The sequence below is a fragment of the Sitophilus oryzae genome, unplaced genomic scaffold (assembly GCF_002938485.1).
Source record: "Sitophilus oryzae breed Bouriz unplaced genomic scaffold, Soryzae_2.0 scaffold_1318_pilon_pilon, whole genome shotgun sequence".
Taxonomy (NCBI): Eukaryota; Metazoa; Arthropoda; class Insecta; order Coleoptera; family Curculionidae; genus Sitophilus; species Sitophilus oryzae.
Window position 1 is genome coordinate 238,128 of NW_022145969.1, and position 22,842 is coordinate 260,969.

Below are 22,842 nucleotides of genomic sequence, written 5' to 3' on the forward strand. Positions count from 1 at the left end.
TGAATTTCATCTGGAATACAAAAATGCGCCGACAAATAGCTCGGCCATATACGGCATCGAAAAAATATCAGGAACAGAAGCGGTCATACAGCTAATAAGCCATTACAAAATTATAATACGTTGTATATCTTACAAGTGGTTTTGGTTTTATCCTGTCCCCTGACAATATGCTATGCATCGGCTAATTCCTTATACAGTGCCGCATGGTACACATTTTGTTTTGGCATGTCATTGTAACGCAGCAGTAGATAAATAATTTGTCTTATATAAAACCGGCACAAACGAAAAAGAAACGGTCGCTATGGTCTCGGCTCATGACAGAAAGTAAAAGTATACAGATCGCAGATAAGCTATTGATTCTAAAAGCGACTCGGCGATACCTGCATAGATTTGTCGGCTCATATTTTTATGCCCATAATAATTGTACTGTAAATGTAAAGGCTATAGAATGAACAAAAGACTATGTTATTAAGGATTAAAGATTTTGGATTTACTTGTCCTAATAGAAATATACTATAGTTTTCTAACTTTGTTCTTTAATTATGAGTTTTTGAATAGTGCCAGGAGAATTAAAGAACTTCTGAAATATTACAGCACCATTTTCAGCTTATCCAACCATTTCGCCTCCCTCACATTTTTAGATAGGTACTCTCTTTGTAGTTAGGCCCATTGTTGTCTATTTTTGGCTATGCGGCTTTGGTCTTCTTCTAGGTCTTCTAGGTCACTGGAAAAAGCTCATTGCCACTGGCAAACCACCCCCACTCAAGTGGGTCTAACTCGTTTCCTCTCCAGCTTTGTACCTGTAAATATACTCTAAAAACGTGTTGATTACTGGAGTCTTCTGTGGGAGGAAGATTTGCCAAATCAAAATTAGATCCCAAACCATGTGTTCAAACCAAAGTTCAATAAATTTGGCCTTAATTTTTCTTTGGAAATTTTCCTTTTTTGCCCTTCTTTTAAATATCTCCCATATCCTTTATTTGTCTGTAATTAGTTATACATTGTTGGATAGAGCATAGGTGGTGGTCATTAACGAGAATGTTTCTACTTCTTAATATTGTACAGAGTGTTGTATCGAATCGAAATGAAAGACTTTGAATCGAAATCGATCCAAAGTCAAAAATTTGCAAAATCTAATAATCCTAAATATCTCGAAAATGATAAATTGTAAAATGATGGTTGACCCCTGTGTGGATAGAGCTTGTGGAGCCCTACAATTGTCCCATTTAAACTGTGTTTCTAAAAAGAATAGTTTTTGAGATATTTCGAATAAAAGTTTTCAATTGTAGATTTCCTGAGATGTATTCATACGTACCTTTGAAAATTTTTTTGAATTTTTCAATTTTTTGTACTTTTTTCACCTGAAACGTGTAAAGTGCGTTAAAATATGAATATTAATAGCATTTTTATCTTTTTTTTTTGCATTATCATGTATTTTAAAAAATTCCCGAAAATTAAAAAATCGGTTTTTATTTTTTTTTTGTCGTCCTGTATACGACTTTTTGACAAACAAGGAAGTTACAGTATTTAAAAAAATATTGTGTCGGCCATCTTTAATTCAACATGGCGGAAAAAGCAAGCCTAGAAGGTGTAACTTTTTCTTACAGAGTACTATTGATGGGTACTATCATCTGTGAAAAAATTAGCTTGATTGCAAAAACTTCTCCTAAAGGCCATTATTTCACCTAACTGCCCTGGCCTATTCTGGCTGTATTTAGTTCGTTACCTAATTTGTGCTTCAGGACTATTAGTTCTTCAGGACTATTGGCAATTAGGTCTATGTGATCAGCGAATCTTAGATGGCTCAGATTCTCTATCTATTTTTAATCCTTTGTTGGTCCAGTCCAGTTGACGGAAGATTTCTTGCAGTGTTGCTGTAAACAGCTTTGGGGATATCACGTTTCCCTGTCGAACTCCTTTGCTTGTTGGGAATTCTGGGGTTGTTTTATATATCATTAATCTTGCTTTGGCTTCTTTGTATATACTGCCAAGAGTTATTTTATCAGGTCTGGCAATACCTTGTTTCGTTAGGGCTTCTATTATTGCGTTAGGATATACATACATCCATACATAGCCTTAGGATAATAGATATGAAGACGGGATGTACCAGGGTTGGAAAAAATCATGATTTTTTTAAAAAATTAAAAAAAAATCAGATTTTTTTGATTTAAATCAGATTTTTTTGATTTTAATTCAAAACAATATTTAAATCGGATTTCCAAATGACTAGGACTTATTTCCAATTAAAGTCCTATCCTAAATGGCTAAATCTATACCCCGATACCGATAACATTAACAATTCTACAGGGCGTTGTGATTTTTCCATATGGTTATAGAAATATTTTTTATAGGTTTCTAGGACACATTTTTATAACCTTTACAGTTATTTTTTGATTTATAATAAAGTTTCAATAAAATATTTTTTTTGATTTAAATCACATGATTAAAATTAAAAAAATCACTTGATTTAAATCACGATTTAAATCATGATTTAAATCATTTGATTTAAATCATTTGATTTAAATCATGCCAACCCTGGTATGTACATATATTTTAAAAATCTATTGATTAAAAAATAATATCGTAATCAATTTATTTACAATTGATAGTTGCTGAGACGTTTTAAATATATTTGTTCTTGACACATATTTCAGAGCAACAATTTTCTCGCAGATCTGAAATGGAAAGTGATGGAATCTGCATTAATCAGCTGCTGCAAGAAAATATGCATTTCATATGAATTCCATAATCCTTTTTTGCTTAGTAGATTTCTTTGACCCGCTTTTATACAATTTTATAACGAATATATTGATCATTTGTTATTTTTTGAACAATTTTCAAATAACTATATATTTTTTGTGTATAATTGCTTTAAATCTCCTTATTTATAAAACAGAATTGGAACAATCGTATAGAAAATTATTTCGACAACAAAGATCTATAGAAATGCGAAAGAGCAAGATATAAATCTGAACAGGCCTTCTAAAAAAGGGTTATCACCTAATACCAAAGTCGTATGCTAAGTAAACTGACTTTATATGTATATATGTATATCTAGTAAGCCCACAGACTACTTTGAAAAGTCTAATAAAATATCGGACCTGATAGATAGCGATCTGAAAAAAGACCCCTTTAAAACGCTTCATAAATTGTCTAGCGAACTTCAATTGTTGAACTTGATTTGTATAGTCGGTAAAATTTAAAGTAGCTTCGCAACTTACATATACAGGGTGATTGTGGGGACTGGTACCGACGCCATTGTGTCCTCTTTGCCGTATTTCAACCGGGTTTCACGCACGCCGATTTTTTAATGGCATTTGAATCGGTGTTATATCAGTAATTAAATATTTAGCGTACGAAGAAGTGAAAAAAATGCTAAATTCTTCGTTTCGAAGGCAAAGTAGACGGCCTTGCGAGATTGCCAAGGCGTCTTTAGTTGTTTTTGTCACATCCTAAAAACAGAACCGATTCCGTGTTCAGAAAACCCATTTCCAAGTCGGATTTTTGGCGTCCGCCGTATTTTTTCTTTTATCGTCATTGATTTTAGTGCTTTAAATATGTTTATGTTTCGTGTTAATGCACTTAAGTATGGCATACTTGGGATTTAATGCATTTTTTAACCTGTACATGAACAATTTAAATTTTTACAACCGATATAAACGTAAATTATTGTTAAGCGTTGTCTACAAACTTGTAAGCAGTTTATTTTTATTTTTTTAGTTAGGTTTTAGGAGTTCTATGATGTTTAATATAATTTTAATTTAGGATACATTAAGATTTATTTATAAATAAATTCGATGTTCTTAATTTCACTTAATTTTGTTTTCAATATGATTTCAATGATACTTCTTTACGCGCGAGCGGGAGTAAAAATTCACTCACATAAATTTGAAAATAAATCCCTGCGTTTCGCAGTCTTATGGATTCACACGAAATTACTTCAAAAATCGGTTCAACATTTAAATTGATGAATAGGTATTTTTATACAGTTTTATAAAATTTACAATTATTTTTCGATTTATTATCTGTTATATCTGTTATAGAATTATTTTTTATATTTTTCTAAGATAGATTTGTATAACTTTTACAGTTATTTTTTGATTTATTATAAAGTTTCAATAAAATTAATTTTTTGATTTAAATCACATGATTAAAATTAAAAAAATCACTTGAAATTAAAAAAATCACATCAATGATTTAAATCATTTGATTTAAATCATGCCAACCCTGGCCGTGATACACGAGTTAGTGGTAACGAAATGTGGTAACGGCTTAAAAATACGTAGTGTAACAGTGTGTATTTAATATTGATACTATTTTAATACCAATTTTGTGAGAGGGTTTCAAATTATTTATTAATTTTTTACTTTACGCGTATAATACTACTTGTTACTCGTAAAAAACTATTTTAAAAAATTATTTTGTTACACGTAATTTTTTTTTAATTTATTACTTTTTCAAACTTGTTGTACTTAATATCCTTTCAAAACAAAAATCTTTCTATATATACTACTTTTTTAAGTGTCTTTCAAGCAGACTGGTTTACTACTCGAAATCCAGAAGATATATTTGTTTACGTACTAATCTCAGTACAGTATGTAGATTTCTGCCGTATTCCAGGTATAGCACCAAAACCAAGGCTATGTGACGCCCACAACTATCTAAACAGATCGTACCTTTACAATTCCCTGTAATTGAAAAACAATGAACTAGAGGACTGCTAAATCAAGCCTGTACAGGGTGTAGCAAGGCCGCAGTGTAATAGAACAGAAATATTTGACGAAGTTACTAAAGATATCACTCATCCAAGAATATAAAAAAGGTTATAACATTACAGCGATGAATGTAAAGGTCAGAATTTTTGAGCACAAAAATATATTGTATGTATAAGTATAAAAAAATTTAGAAAATAAAATGCCATTTATGTTGATGTTTATGTAGGTCAAGTCTTAATATTTCTATGCAAAAGTAAATATTAAAAAAGTAATTCTAGCTAGGAGGCACTGTGAAATATGGTGTGTACGTTACAAGCATTACGAAATGAATCAATTAGTAACCTAACCATATGGATATGTAGGTAAAACAAGCGTGTAAAGGAATCCTGATCTTTGACATTTCATTAAAACATCTTCTTTCATAATATTCTCTGGGAGAGTAGTTATTTATTGATAAACGTTACCTTCTTACTGCTTACGTGAAAACAAATTTGTACAAAAACAAAAATTATGACACTATTTAAAAAACATATTCAAAAAATTAGCTCAAAAAACTTTACCCTTATTTTGAGAGATTACTAAAGCCTTATAATCAACGGTAGTTGGAATATTCAAGATTGGAAATAAGATATTTGTTAAAATAATAACATAATCAATCTAACCGATAAGGATCTGTCGAGGATGCAAACTTTTTTCGAAAAATAAACTGGTAATCAGCGGACAGAACATTAGGGCTTGGCATATACGAGATTGTTCAAGAATTCGCTGATTGATGATTATGTTCTTGTCGGCTTTATTTTTGAGGGTTAAAGAACTTCAAATGCGTCGGGCGGACACCTTTTTTTAAACTTTCTTTTGGTTATGGCTTATAATTTGCAAATTATTTTCGTTTTGATTTTTTAAGTAATTTGATAGTATATAGTGAGATAAAGGAAGAAAAAAAAAAGATTTTGTACGGAATAATTATTAGAACTTTGTGTTATCGTAACTCTATTATGTAGCTTGCAAAATGCTCCTAATGTGAATAGTTTTGTTCCGCAAAATCTCTAGCCGGCCTTGGAGACAAGGCTTTCGTTAGTAGCTCGCGCCCAATCACGATGTAATCGGAGGTCTGATTAGTGCATAGTTAGTCCTTTGGACTTTTCCTATATTTCCTATATTTGGATAAGATTTAATTATAATCCTAGGATGCTATGGGAAAAACACCAAACCTATAAAAATAGTTCAGAAGAAGAAATCCAATATAAATATCCATTTTCTTGTATTAAAGTGATTGCGATGGCTTTCTCCGTATACATATCAATCGTTTTGCAACACTTCACTTTGACATATCCGTAGCACGCGATCAACTGCCCCATTAACTTTCTTTGTTCGTGAGTTGTTGTTATTTCACACTAGTTCAGCCAGGTTTCGATACCTAAGATACTTAGAAACAGACATGATTTGAATCAAGTGATTTTTTTTAAATTTTAATCATGTGATTTAAATCAACTTCTAAAAACCTTATAATAAATTGAAAAATAACTGTAAAAGTTATAACAATGTGTCCTAGAAAACTTTAAAAAATGTTTCTATAACACATCAGTAAAAATATTTCAGTTGCAATCTGAGACAGTTCGGTTTTTGACAAAATCGACAGTGGGGTGCCGAGGGTGGTGACCGATGTGGAAAAATGACACCGTAGAATTGTTAATGTTATCGGTATCAGGCAGAGTTACGAAGATTTACCCATTTAGGATAGGACTTTAATTGGAAAGCAGGTCTTAATTATTTGGAAATCCGATTTTAATAATGTTTTGGTTTGGTTTAAATAAAAAAATCTGTTTTTTTAATATCATGATTTTTGCTATCTCTGCTTAGTAACTCGACTGGATAAGAAGTAACTAAATGACTTTACAGTAAAATTATATTCCAAGAAATTAAATCTTCGGTTAAAAGCAATAGTCGTACAAAGATATTTCTTCTATTGTCGCTGAAGAAAAAAGCTAAGAAAATATGCTTTGCGTTACATTCTTCATGGTCAGAAAGTTTCGCCCAAATAATTGCATTGAAAATTCACTTTATGGTGTTATGTAGGTCTCAGTTGGTACATGGGATTTGTCACGCACTGATAATCTTAGTCGAAAACAAAATCGGAGCCGGCCGAACACATGCGCGCATTTTGGATTATTTTTTCCCGGTTAAGCTTGTGCAAACGGCGATTATTGGCGATCGTGATCAGTTCATCAAAGACTCTAAATATTATTGTTTTTTCATCGAAATAAACAGACATGCTCTTTTATTAATTATTATTGGAATATTTTCAGTAATCCATTTTTTAAACTGAAAGAATCATAATACAGTTATCTTTAATTCTTTTACGATGTACTTTATACAGGGTGAGTTTCCTACGATGTTCTCTATGGGTATCTCGGAAACTACTGGAGATAGAGAGTCGGTTAAATGGGAAAAGAATTGCAGTTTTGTGGGGTCATAAATATGCGCCTCTCAGATTTTTGAAAAAGTTCATGGCTTACTAGATATTTCGAAAAAAACAAATTTCGGCTATTTTAAAAATTGTTCCTAACTCCATTATAAGATGTTTTAGACAAAAAGTTTTCAGATAAAAGTTGTAGATAATCACATCCTTAATGAGACTGTGCCCTCCGTTTTCTTCTAAAGCCTGTCATTTTTGACATATGACACAAACATATGTTTTTTTAAATGGAAACCATAGTTGGCCATGACTTCATAAAAAGCGCCATTTTTAAGCTTTTCAGCGATATAAGCTACAATATGTTTTCTTCGAAAAATTACTGAGTTATAGCCAATTCTTATAATTTTAAACAATTTCACTTAGTTAGCCATGGAAACAAGTTCTCAACAACAAGAGTTTTTGCTCTCGGAAATGTGAAGCTGTCACATCCAAACTTTGTAAATTAAAATAAGTAAAAATTGTAAAAATGAATTTTTCAAATGCAAAAAAGCGTGTAGGATTATTGGTTCAACTTTTCTTGACCATATATTTCCGAGGATACGTTAACCGGTGAATGTTACGTTTTTTAGAGAACGTGTTTCAAGACATGTTAGAAAAGTTACATTTAGTTATAGCCAATTCTGATCTTTCTTGATTAATTTCAATTGGATTGCATGGTATACTTATTCTATTATGATTTATAAAACTTATAAGAAGTTAGAATAAACGGTTCTTTACAATTTACATTACACAAACTAAAACTTAAAAAATAATATCACTGCATACACTGTAAGTTATTTTAGAAAATCCGCCATTGTTTTGAGTTGCATCTTTTTAAAACTGAATTACTACCTATTCTCATAGAAGGACCGGTGGATTTAATTAAACTTCTCTCGTACTGCCACTTCGAGTGCCTGTCTTAATTCACAAATTCTTTTGTAAACCTTATTGTTAACCATACCGCATAAAAAAAAATCCAAAATGGATAGGTCAGGTAATCGAGGAGGCCCATGCAATTGGTCCATCTCTTCCTATTCCTGAGTTTGCATAATTATGATGTAAATAATTTTTAACATTTCTTTCATTATGAGTTAGGGGGGGTCGTAATAAAAGTCATGTTGGAACCACTCTATTGATGCGGGAGTATCTACACGCTTTTCTTCAGTTGAAAAATTCATATTTACAATTTTTGTTTATTTTAATTTACAAAATTTGGATGTGACAGCGTTAATTTCCTTTTTCATTTGTGTAAAAAAGAGTTCAGCCAGTTTTACATAAAACGTTAATATTATTTTTTTCTTCCTAAAAATAAGCGAGTAAGTCGAAACTTCCGAGAACCAACCGGTTGGAAATGCATGAAAAAAATACTGAAATTGTAAGTCCAAGATTCGCTTTTATTTCCTCGTCGTTATTACGGGTCAGAAGCTGAAAAGTAAAACTGAAAAACCTGTTAAATTAGAGTCATTTGAACCAGTCACGAAAAGATCGCAAGTAAAAGTGTACTGAGCAGCGCTCCTCAGGGCACATAAGAATTGATCTTTCATAATTTATGCCTTATTTAAGACTACCAGCCAGTGGCGTATCTATAATGACCGATGCCGTCCTCTGCCATTTAGCAAAATGGCCCTTAACTACCAATTCAGATATTCGAACTGATTATTACATTTCGATAGTGGATCTTACGAGAAAAATTTCAAATTGAGAGCCTACAGGACACGTTGCAAAACACAAAATGTAACGAACTAACTGCGATCGTCATAATGATTCAAAACACTGAAAAGATTTAGAATTGGGACCCTGATGAAAAAAGTCATTATTATTTAATAAGAAATCTCGTATGCGATGTTGTTTCAGTTAGTAGGCCGATTTTCACTTTCAGATTCGCTCAGTCAAGCTTGAATAATGCAGATTCTTATTTGCGTGTGCCATTCGCAACTAGTGTGCTACTTCTATAAAATAATTAAAGAAAAGTATTCTAATATAGGTACACTTATAATATATATCCTTCTTTTACTATTTTAGTCTAAGTCAGAATAATATAGTAGAAATAATAAATAGTAGTCCAGGAGACAGTGAATTTTTTTTGTGCTTATTTTCCCATTGGGTGAATATACAGGGTGTCGCAGAAATAAGTGCAAGTATTTTAAAGGGTGGTAGATCTCGATAAAAGAAACCTATTTTCTCTTTATCGTTTTTCAAATAAGTCCAAAATAACAGGGTTATTTTACTTTCAAAATTTCCAGCAGCGATTTTTAGCTAAAATTTTGAGAACCACTAGATCTTTTCTGGATTTTCTTTCTTGTAAATTTAATCTAATACCTATGTTGCCATATTATTAAGAAATTATGTTTTTTAACTAAAAAAATTCCCCATTTTACTAATAATATGCTATAATTTTACTTTAACGTATTATTTGACACTATCATATAAAGCCTATAGTCAAAGGCAAGTCTGGCTGATTTATGAAATTGACAAATGAGTCTGGCGGCATTTTGAAAATTGCAAAAATTACAAGAAAATTTCATGATAGATAATACTATAATTTTATAGAAAATACACGTCTGGTTGTCATTTACAATCACGAAAGCCATAAGTAAGCCATTCAATAATTTTTTATTTCAATTTTTCACTCAGATTAGCAAGATTATTTTTTTTAATGCACAACATCTCACAAAAGATCAGTATATTTGTACTACTTTCTAACACTTTTTCCACCTCAACTCATCGGAAAACCTCTCCTTACATATATATGAAATTTGCTTAGAATAACATGTAGACCGAGAGCTGGCTACATAAAAAACCTTATCATCGTTACATGGCTAATTTTTTGTATGAAGTATCCTTTTGTGTAGCCATTGTGAAATATTCATGTCTGCCAGCGCGATTCCGGGGCTTAAAGCACACACACGCGGGGGCGGCCAATCGAAAGGGTGAAATTTTGACAGTAAAAATATTATAAGGTACACGAGTTATAATTGCCAAATAGCTTTTATATATTATTAAGAAACGTGTAAAATTGTTGACAGACATTTTTCTCGTGGCTGAAATGCCGGCAGACAACGCGAAAGAGGCATAGAATTTTGACAAAAGAAAATCATCGCATACATGCATGTCGGTTGGTGGAATGACATGTTTATTGTTAATTAATTTAAAAAGCCGTATACAAAAGGGCAGACAAAAAAATTGTTATTGAAATAATAAAAAAATATATTTATAATATAATCGTATATTATATTACAGTTGAGGGTTGGAACCTTTGGTGTTACACAGCAAAATAAAAACACTAAATCACCACAATACACCAAAACACTTTTATTTAATTATATTTATGAGTTTAATATAATATATATTTATATATATTATATTAAACTCTTTAGTTTATAATCATCTGCTGATGATGCTAACATGGTTAGCGAAACGCGCGTCCAGTGTAAAATAAAAGTGTTTTGGTGTATTGTGGTGATTTAGTGTTTTTATTTTGCCGTATATTATATGATTTATCTATACTTAAATGGATGAGGCGGGCAGCGTTCCCTGAATAAAGCGCTATAGAGTAATATCGCGCTTTTGATAACTGTCTGCAGCTGATTGAGCCACGATCTTTTTGTCTGCCCTTTTGCATACGGCTTTTAAAATAAATAAATATGACATTTCACCAATCGGCATGCAAATATGCCATAATTTTTTTCATTCTTCAAATTTCATTTTTTAATAATTTTTAAAATTTCATGCCTCTTTCGCGTTGTCTGTCGGCATTTTAGCAACTAGAAAAGTGTCTGCCAACAATTTCCCACGTTTCTTAATAATAAATAAAAGCTATTTTCGCAATTATAACTCATGTATCTAATATTTTTAGTGTCAAAATTTCATCCTTTCGATTGGCCGCCCCCGATTTAAGCCCCGGGATCGCGCTGGCAGACATGACTATTTCATAATGGCTACACAAAAGGATACTTCACACAAAAAATTAGCCATGTAACGATGATAAGGTTTTTTATGTAGCCAGCTCTTGGACTAATACCGAATAATGCTATTGGTTTTTGGGACTGGGGGGCTGACTGGGAAAATAAGTACCGAAAATCTTCACTGCCTCCTGGACTATACAAATTTATTTCAAAAAGATCATATATAAAGTGTATCATATTCCCTAACATAAGTAAGTGGTGTATCTACATTAGAAAGTTTCTAGTACAGAAAAGATAAGCGACCTACAAGCTAAAACCAGTGTTTACATGGTAAACCTATACTCCAACGACTCGTGTAATAAGCAAGTAGTAGAAAATGTGGAAAAATCGCGATTTACGTAAGCCTGGGCGGTATCTTCAGGCAAGTTATTTATTAGGTTTCAATCAAGATTGTTTAATACTCATATTATGTAGCATATTTCATGTACGGACATAAATTAAGCGTGTTTTATTTAGATCTTGCAGAAAACGTAGAACTAGGAAGATAAAGTTGGACAAGAAGCGAAGAGAACTTTTCAACCAGTTTTTTGTTAAAATATATTTTGGATTTTTATATGTTTTAAATCAGCATTTTACTTTTACTTTATCGTTTTCATTATGATGAAATTGATGAATCTCTGAGGTACAGTAAATTGATTTTGACCGAGAAATTTATTTTACTAGATACCAGTAAACCTATATTTCTTTATTACAGTTGAGGGTTGGAACCTTTGGTATTAAACAGCAAAATAAAAACACTAAATCACCACAATACACCAAAACACTTTTACTTTTACACTGGACGCGCGTTTCGCTAACCATGTTAGCATCATCAGCAGATGATTATAAACTGGAGTAAACTAAAGTTAAGATTATAAACTGGAGTAAAATCATCTGCTGATGATGCTAACATGGTTAGCGAAACGCGCGTCCAGTGTAAAAGTAAAAGTGTTTTGGTGTATTGATTTAGTGTTTTTATTTTGCTATATTTCTTTATTGTAATATATTTATTTGGATATTTTGTATGTACATAAAATTTAATAGTCCAGGAAGCAGTGAAGATTTTCAGTACCTATTTTCTCTGTCAGCAAACACTGATAGACAGAATTATTCCGTATGTTATTCTATGCAAATTTCTGACTGGGTAAATAAGTGAATGTTTTTAGTTTTTTATCTAGTGAACCCATCAGAAAATTTTAGCCAGACTTACAAATTGTCATTTAATGTCCCACTGGGAAAATAAGTACAAAAAAAACACTGCCCCTTGGACTATATTATTTTTATAACCTAAATTATTATTAGATCTGTATTTTTTTTTTATTAAGTAAGAGTTACTCATTTCATTGTTCGATTACAACATATATTATTGACGTTGATATACGAGAATTAGTACTGATTGATTGACTGACCGATTAAAAGGATATTTCTATCATCGAAATTGCTGCATAACTAGCACAAAAACCCCTTAAGAGTATAAGTACTTGGGAGCTATTAGAAGATAGTTATTATTCAATACAACCAGCGGTTCGAGCGTTGTTTTAGATCGTTCTAAGGCGATTTTCAAGCAAAATGACGCAATTATTACCACAGGCCGCAGCGGCAAATATCTGTGCCTCCACTTTTACTAACAAGTTGCAGAAAATGTGCAGTGTACCTGCTGACATTAAAACTGATAAACTAGGGCAAAGCCAATAAGAGAAAACGGCTATTTTCATAAACGATCTTGATTCGAACCTAATAAACCATCGAATAATTCGCCTCTATGCACAGCCTATTGCATAAGTCTCTCAAAAGATCTTTTTTTGGTGTTTTCCTATACAGCTGCTTGTTAACTGAATTGTTAAAGTATACCTTTTACGAATAGTTTTGGCTTCGTAATTTTTACGGAACAATTTGAAGACAACAATTTACGAACTTTCTATCTAAACTTTCATAAGCTATTTTTATTTTCATTCTAAGGTATATATTTTAAGACTTTTTTCTACACATATATTACGAGTATGCTACTAGTTATAGTCCAGGCGGTAGTGACCATACCAACAGGTATGGTAGGCTATTGAGATCGGCAAAAAAGATTTTTTTTAATTTCACTCAGTCAGTTATTTGGGTCATAAATGACCTAAATACAAAATATTTTCATGGTGTCTATCTGTCTGTAACACGATAACTCAAAAACCGCTAAACCGATTTTAACCAAATTTGGCACAAAAATACTGTGGCACCAGAGAATCTGGCTATTAGTTTTTGGTGGGGGTGAGGGGTTGGTAAGGGGGTATGGAAGGGGGTTAAAAATTTTATCGTAAGTGGCTTATCGTAACTCCAAAATTACAGTAGCTAGCGAAACGCGGTTTTCAATTTAAGATTAGGATTAATATTTGAAACAAAATTTGTAATAACATCAAAATCAGTCAAAGTCGCAGTTTTTGAGATATTCCGTGTTTCCGTAGTCCGTTTTTGAGAAAATCCGTGTGGAGAACTCCAAACTCCCATCGGACGCGACCCCAGGTGGCGGATAAGGGAAATAACCAAAAATGACCAAAATTGGAAAAATTCCTTTACTTTGAAACTAAAAGAACTGCCTACCAGTTTTTATTAACATATTTTAGTATGGGCGGCTATACGTGCCTCCCGGCGCCAATTTTTTTTGTACTTATTATAAAAGTAAGTATGTTCAGAGTCTGGTTAATACTTAGACAAGGAAAGAGAGGGGACAGGTAACACGGCAGCTAAAAGTGAGGCAAGTTGTCACCACGCGAGATTCTCCAATGGCGTAGCATCAGAAATTAGCTTGTACCTAGACGGTACAAAATATTTATTAAAACGTAAACTAATATATCGTTCATTTTTGAGTAATGCATATACAATTTTGTATTTTATAGTCTCGCCTTTATAATATTAGAATATCTAAGTCGATAATGCAAAATTTATTTAACAGTCACAGTGGACTGATTATCAAGACAATTATTTATTTATTAACGTGTGTATAATGTATAATTAAATAAAAATAATGTAATAACATATGTTTTAAACGTGTATATAGATATATACTGTATGATCGAAAAAACGGCGTCTTGTTTGTTTGGAAATGACAATTTCACAATGAATATTAAAATTGCATTATTCATTGAATCCGTAAGCAAGTGTGAAGGAATTGACTAGATTCATTATTATACCGTATAATCGAAAAAACGACGTCAGTTGGCTTGTAAATTACGATCGATGATATTCCCCATATAATTCTACATATAAAATGACATAAAAACTATACAAAACGACATCGAAAAAAGATGGCGTCAGCGATAGCTATGAAATGAAGATCGCTAGCTATGAAATGAAGATCGCTGTCATTTTATATGTAAAATTATATGGGGAATGTCGTCGATCGTCATTTACAAGCCAACTGGACGTCGTTTTTTTTTCGACCATATGGTATAATAATGAATCTAGCCATTCCCCTTCACACTTGCGTACGGATTCAATGAATAATGTAATTTTTAATATTTGTTTACCGTCAATCATAAGAATATCCTAATTTTCCACAAGAAAATAAACAACTCTAGAAGCTAGACGCTTTGTGTTATTTTATTATACATTTTTATTAATTACTCACTGAGACTATTATTATACACCTAAATTAGCAAATTTTTTGAAAGAATATTTAAAAAAATATATGTAGTAACAAGTAGCCCACCACAAGTTTGTCTACCCCCAGCAAATCTTGGCAGGTAAATTTAAGTTTTATATAACAACTATACATATAGATTTTTTATGACTAGAATTTTTAATTTTTTTTGTAGTTTACAATTATTTTACATATTTGATAACAATACTTTATACATTTTTTTACATGTAAAATATATAAACAAATGTTTATTGCAGAAATTGTATTTCTCTGATTATAATTCCCTACGCCACTGGAGAAATCCATGCTGAGTAGCATTATTTATAGATTCAAACATTAATTATAATAAAGGATATTGAAAATACTACTTGGAATTATTAAAAATAGTTTGGTTCGGATGTGGTACAAATCATATTAAAAGCATTTTACATATTTTTACTGCTATAATGAAAAAATGTACATTTTATGACCACATAACAAAAGTTGTGTATCGATTTTTATCTGTGAAATGTAATTCCAGCCACTTTTTTCTCGCTTCGGCCTTTGCAGCCATACGCTGAACATCTCACCATACTAAACAATACAGTTTATAAATTTAAAACAAAACAGTTGTCACAAAAAACATAAAAATTCTCTCGGTGTCACCTCGAAATCTTGTCACCAAAGTATGGCCGCCGATCGAATTTTGGCCTCACTAACCGATCACGGGAGAATATGCGTGTTAGCTGTCCCCTCTCTTTCCTTGTCTAAGGAATATTTTCGGATGGGTTCACTAAATAAAAAAAAACTTATTTTATTTTGTTTCAACATCCAATCCGAACCGAAAATCTTCACTGCCTCCTGGACTAATAAAAAATCTTAAGAAAACTAAAACATAAATAAATAATAATGAACTAAAACATGTCGAGTTTCTTTTTCAGATTTTATTGCTCAGCTTGACTTTTAAGAACTTTAATTTTAACTTTGTTACCTGAAAGGTCAGGGCTAGCGATTAAATATCTCTTTTAAACTGTATAATTAGCATTATATTACTTAATAGGTTCGATTAATGCAAGGAATTCTTATATAAAATATTGAATTTATTGCCTTAATATTTAATTCAAATTGATATTTGACTAAGAAGAGTCAGACTTGTAACGTTATAACGAGCATACCCACTCGAAGAGCAACCTTGCCTTACCAACAGCCCAACTATATCATAGGCCTGATTTATTGTCTTTTATATAAACAGGCAAAAGTGGTGTCATGTTCACTCGACAAAGAATATGCTACATCTATTTTATTCCTTTATAATGAAATTATAAATAAACCCCGGTTGTACCATTTTAACCTGAAGTTATTTGTCAAAGAGCAAAGTGGCACTGTCTTACTTACGGGAATTAGTTAAAGGTAACCCTACACTATCTTCCTTTCAGTTTAATTTCGTTAATTTCGTATATTTTTTAACTGAGGACCGTGTTCCATCGACCTCAGATATTGTTAATTTTTTAAGAATGACGGAATAAAAAAAATGCAAAAAAAAACGTAACAGAATTTTTAGCCCTATTTTTAGCCCTAACTGCATACAGGGTGCGTCTCAAAAGTGGCTCACCCCCTATAACTTTTTTATTTTTTCAGATAAAAAAAACGTGATTTGGTTTGGAATATGTTAAAGTATAATATAAATATAAATATGGAAGTTAGTATATGACATAAATTAGGATTGACTGATTATTCAATCGTATTTGGTTTGGTCACTTGCTATTTGACCGGAAATGACTACAACTTTTTATTTTTAAATGGCACCTTTGTTTTTTTTACTTTATTCGATAGAAAATAACACTTTGAATAGAATGACATATCATATGTCAACTTTTGACATTTTCGCATATGGTTTATTTGAAATTGTAACATGCGGTTCATAACGACAATTTGACTCGAAATACCAAGTGTGTGGTACCAAATTATTCGTAAAACATTGCTTTTTCCCCATATGCTAATAAGCCACCCTCGTTCCATTTGAAAAAATTGAGATATGATTAAAAATACGATTTGGGCATATTTTAACCGACCAGCACAAGACACGAAAAACACTAGACGTTCAAATCTATTTTTTCAACGCTCCTTGATTAAAAATTAGCGTTTTTAACACAGCCATGAATTGTTAGATTGAAATTTAAAATACGATTTTTTAAGCGAAAACGTCAAAAGTTAACATAATATGATATGTCATTCTATTCAGAGTGTCATTTTCTATCGAATAAAGTAAAGAAAAATTTTGAGGATGCCATTTAAAAATCAAAAGTTGTCGTCATTTCCGGTGAAACTGGATGTGACCAAAAACAATTGAATACGTCAATCAATCCTAATTTATGTCATATACTAACATACCAAATCTCGTTTTTTTACCTGAAAAATAAAAATAAGTTATAGGGGTGAGCCAATTTTATGAAGCACCCGGTATAACATTTTAAATTTGACGAAAAAAAATTCCGTTGCGTTTTTTTGCATCTGAGTTTATAATATTGTTGCGGGCCGGTGTGGACTCGACCTAACCTCACAATATGGCCCGCCCTCGGATGACCTTAACATCGCATAGACACCGCAATGATTCATTCGTTCGAGAAGAATCGAGTCCCACTGGAATGGACTAGTACATACGAGAACATTCGAAAACCTTCTCTACGCACCTAACGATCTATGGACAATTTAGAGTTCTTTACCTGCCGGTATAAAAGCCAGCGGCGGTGGCCTCACAGGGGCAGTTATAAATATACAGTTGACGCGCTAAAATTCAAAATAAATTCTTAGTTATAAATCGTTTGTAAATAGTTCTATAAGTCTTTTATCGTTATTATTTTTGTTAATTAGTGTTAAATAAATAGTGTTTAAATAAATTGTGACTTTCTATCCACACGGAACCGACGAAAAACGTAACAATATGTTGAATAATCTACATCGAAGCTCAGCCTGTACTTCGCCACGTATACAGACCCTATTATAAAGCAGTACTTTATTTTAATTCCTCTAAGCGCCACATGATGAAGTACTTAGAATCTCTAATTAAAATCACTTTCATTCTCAATTACCGTACAACATATTGTATGTTGTTGTAATTAAATTTCTTAACCACCCAGTGGGTGGTACATTCAGCTTGAACCGCTTTAGCTTACCAGTTGGGTTTAAAGTCTTAATCCTTTTTAAAACTAGACGGCCACACATCGTTTCTATTATGTTAAAAAGGCTTGAAAAGTTGCTGCTACATAGATGTTTCCCACAGAAATCCAACTGAAAAATTGCTAAACTGCGTTTAGATTAAGCTTTCGGTTATCGCGATGAGAGAGAAAACCGCCGGTTTCTCTGCAGCTCGCGAAGAAGACAAAAATCTAGCTAAGTTGGAAAACGCCGTGAGTAATGTCATCTAATTTCAAAAACGCATTGTAGATGACTAGTTAAAGCCGGGTTATAAATGTTACGTATATATCTTCAGTCATAATAAAGCCTTATTACAAAAACCTACCGGCCCAGCACGGTACGTTTTGTGGAGACTAATCTTAACTTCACACAAAAAATAATAATAACCCTTGCTTGGTCTTTGTAAGTGTTTAGAAGTATGACTCATTTATTAACTATAATGTCTTATTGTAACATGTAGGTACACATGCAACTGGTGACCTGATTTTTTTTGAAGAAAAAATATGTTCCTAATATGTGGACCAGAGCAACTATATACTTTTACTTTTGCACGATATATTTCTTAGAATGTACACTTTATTAAGCGTACGTTTCAGCGATTAAGGACATTGAATAATTCATAGATTACAATGATAAAATAGTCGTAGATATCTATAAATTGAAAAAACTCAAAATATTAGAAAACAAGGATGAACAAAATGATGTTAAACAGACAAAAACGAACATGAGCTGTTAATTTTAAGTGGTATAAGTTATTTTTCCATGTATCGAGATATTTGACTTTGCATTTGAATTAATTTAAAAATATTCATAAACCTTAATTGTCCGAGTGATGTTTTTAACACTACACACCTTTTAAATTTTATTATGAAAAATAACTATTACAATTCTTATAAAAAATCAACGATTTTTTAACTCTAAATGGACTAAAACCATTTTCAAAAATAAGATATTAATAAAAACAGGAGTAAATTTAAGTCCATAATTTTATAGATATTAGCTTTACTGAAATTTTTATGTAAAAAGCTGTAATTAAAATGAAGACATTTAAATACATCAGGAATAACCAAGTTTATCAAAATTAATTTCAGTTATATTAAAAGTATAAAAATAAAAATTACTTCGTTAATTTCTTTAAATAAAAAAAATGATATTTTAAACTTATTTTTCTTCTACAGTTAATATATTGAACTACGGTATGATCAAAAAAAAAACGGCGTCTAGTTGCCTTGGAAATGCACATCGAGGGCCATACCCCATATAATTTCACATATAAAATGACAGTGAGCTTAATTTCATAGCAATCGTTGACGCCGTATTTTTTTCGGTCATATTATATTTATGGCGAATAGGTATTATACAGGGTGTCCCAGAAATAAGTGCAAGTATTTTAAGGGGTGGTAGATCTCGATAAAAGAAACATATTTTCTCTTTATCGTTTTTCAAATAAGTCCAAAATAACAGAGTTATTTCATTTTGAAAATGTCCAAAAAATATGATTTTTTACTAAAATTTTGAGAATCACTGGATCTTTTCTGGATTTTCTTTCTTGTAAATTTAATCTACTACCTATGTTGCCATATTATTAAGAAATGATGTTTTTTAACTAAAAAAAATTTCCAAAAAAATATTTATTATTTTTAAATTATTAGGAATGAACTTATTCCACTTCAAAAAAAATATTTTTGTGATAACGTTTTACAGTTAAAATTCTTTTGTTGACTTTATAAAAAAAATCGTACTCCATTGAATGTATGATTATAAATATGGAAACAATGTATATGTTACGGTTTAGGTCCGAAAACAACCTAACCCAAACATTAACATGTTAATGTTGACATTAACCGGACATCGGACTTTAACCGTAACAAATACATGAAATAATATACATGTACCTAACTATGAAACTATGAACCCTTCCCGGACACAAACGGCACATTGTGAGACAGGAAATTGTAGAGAGAAACAAGCCCTATAACATAGGATACAACATTTTAATGAATAGTGCTTTCCATAAAATCAATAAAATGAAAAATATACGAAATAATATACATGTACTAATTTCTTTCGAAAATCGACAACTATGAGACTATGAACCCTTCCCGGACACAAACGGTACATTGTGAGACAGGAAATTGTAGAGAAAAACAAGCCCTATAACATAGGATACAACATTTTAATGAAAAGCGCTTTCCATAAAATCAATAAAATGAAAAATATACGAAATAATATACATGTACTAATTTCTTTCGAAAATCGACAACTATGAAACTATGAACCCTTCCCGGACACAAACGGTCCATTGTGAGAAAGGAAATTGTAGAGAGAAACAAGCCCTATAACATAGGATACAACATTTTAATGAAAAGCGCTTTCCATAAAATCAATAAAATGAAAAATATACCAAATAATATACATGTACTAATTTCTTTCGAAAATCGACAACTATGAAACTATGAATCCTTCCCGGACACAAACGGTCCATTGTGAGACAGGAAATTGTAGAGAGAAACAAGCCCTATAACATAGGATACAACATTTTAATGAAAAGCGCTTTCCATAAAATCAATAAAATGAAAAATATACGAAATAATATACATGTACTAATTTCTTTCGAAAATCGACAACTATGAAACTATGAACCCTTCCCGGACACAAACGGTACATTGTGAGACAGGAAATAGTAGAGAGAAACAAGCCCTATAACATAGGATACAACATTTTAATGAACAGCGCTTTCCATAAAATCAATAAAATGAAAAATATACGAAATAATATACATGTACTGATTTCTTTCGAAAATCGACAACAATGAAACTATGAACCCTTCCCGGACACAAACGGTATATTGCGAGACAGGAAATTGTAGAGAGAAACAAGCTCTATAACATAGGATACAACATTTTAATGAACAGTGCTTTCCGTAAAATTAATAAAATGTAAAATATACATGTATCTATTGAAATTAGTATTAACTCATTTTTTTAAACTAGACTACTTTCAAAAATAAGAGCTCAAATAGAAGTTTAAGTTATACTTTTCTTAAAATACTCCTTTTAGGTAGTTATTTATGTTTTATCGTTGAATATAATAGCACAATTAATTATTGTGGTAGCCATTTGGCGTAAGATACAGAAACATACTGTATAAAATATTGCGATAATCGTGCTTAAACGCGGGGGATATGTTACGCAACCGACTGTTTGTTGCCTTTCTAAAAGCACACACAATCGAGGCAAATTGTACTTGTGCCAGTCTGTTACCATTTCAGCTTGACTTTGTCTTACGAGTTCTTGCTGGGCCGATCCAAGAACGATAGGAAAAAAAGATTTAGACTTAGGTAACCCGAGAAAAATTATTAGGCAGCCACGCTTCAACGGTTTCGCGATATTTTTAAGTGTGTATGAACAATTTTAAGCGCAACAATGCCGCCACGTTTTTTACTGTTGGGCCTCCGACAAAAACAAAATTCAATCTCGGCCTACAGGTATCTAAATTGAAAATCGAAAGGATGCTTTCATGATCCTAACGGATTCCCAATTCGAAATTATACTTTGATTTTTCCACCAGGGCCGGATACTACACATTTTCTATTTAACTAAAAAATTATGTGTGCATTGGGGCTTGGTGCATTCTCCGCCGGTGCTGCCACCGCCGTAGAATATCGTAAATAATGAATACATACAAATACACGGGTTTAAATGGCGAGTAAACGAAAAAATTATTATATAATTATTGTATAAAAGTGTTAGAAAGTATAATTTGTGGAAATTCTAAACAAAAAAATGAAAAGGTAAATATTTTTCTTTTTAATTTTTTGATTATGTAACGAGCACTTTGTTTACTCACTTGTTTCGTCGAACTGCTTGAATCCATTTTTGCTATTGATCAAATCGGTGTAAGAAATTATGAAGCTGTAAAATGTTGTTTCGGGAGAGTTGAATTACCGGGAAAGTTGAATTATTGAATGTTATTGCACCCAACAACGCTCTAATTACGCTCTCCTTTACGCGTTAACATTTTTTTGGGCAATTTTATTAACATTTGAAATTATCACAACACAAGACACTTTTTCACTTATTTTTTACTACCGGAAACAGCGTTACATCACACAAACCTCGTACCTGAGTGTTTTATAGTCTCAATACTTTAACGTAAAACGTAAAAGAACAGCAAAAACTGGGGATATTTTTCGACTTCTTCTTTTCCCTAATATCAATCTGTTAGAATTTAACTACTAAACTACTAACTACTATTTAGCAACTATCATTATAGGCCTTCTTTTTTTTATTGTAGATCTTCGTCAGTGTTTTCGTTTCTGCCTCATCACTGTTATTAATATTTTAACCGATAAATAGCTATAGGGCCCTAGTCCGATGCTGTATTAAGTTCGTTAACCATCGTCGGTCTTAGCGGTGCAGTTTCGGTAAGTGAATTCTAGACATTGATTGGTAATCGGTGGAAAAAATGCTGCTGCACTACCATGAACTGTCAATAAAGGGGCTCACTAAATAAGAGAGTATTAGAGATAGATTTTAGTCTGTCATCTACATGAAATTATAATTGAAAATCATTTTAATTCCTACAAGAGTTCTTTTCTTCTACAGGAATGCTATCAATGTATTTAATTGTTTTTCACCCATGCATTTTTGTAGTCACATCTTAGATTAGGGCGTCACTTGGTTTTCAATTCAAGAAGTAGTATATACGAGGGTTATCTTTTATATTTTGCATATAGAAGTAGAAAAAATCATTAGATAACTTTTAAACACTATTGTTTTTCTCATTACGAAGAGAAATGCATTTTTGGATTCGTTGGAACCAACTCTGAAAGCAGATATTCCACTCGCTTGTTAGTAGCTTCAAAATAGCGTTTTTGAAGACACTGACTGCATCTTCTGGGGATTGAAACCTTTGACCTTGGAAATTAAA

The 22,842-nt window shown here is 31.8% G+C and overlaps 1 protein-coding gene across 2 annotated transcripts in view; it reads right to left on the bottom strand.

Annotated features, from left to right (window-relative positions):
• LOC115875032 overlaps positions 1 to 22,842 on the bottom strand; it is a 115,897-nt gene that overhangs the window by 15,868 nt on the left and 77,187 nt on the right. The gene's annotated exons all lie outside the window — the stretch shown is intronic.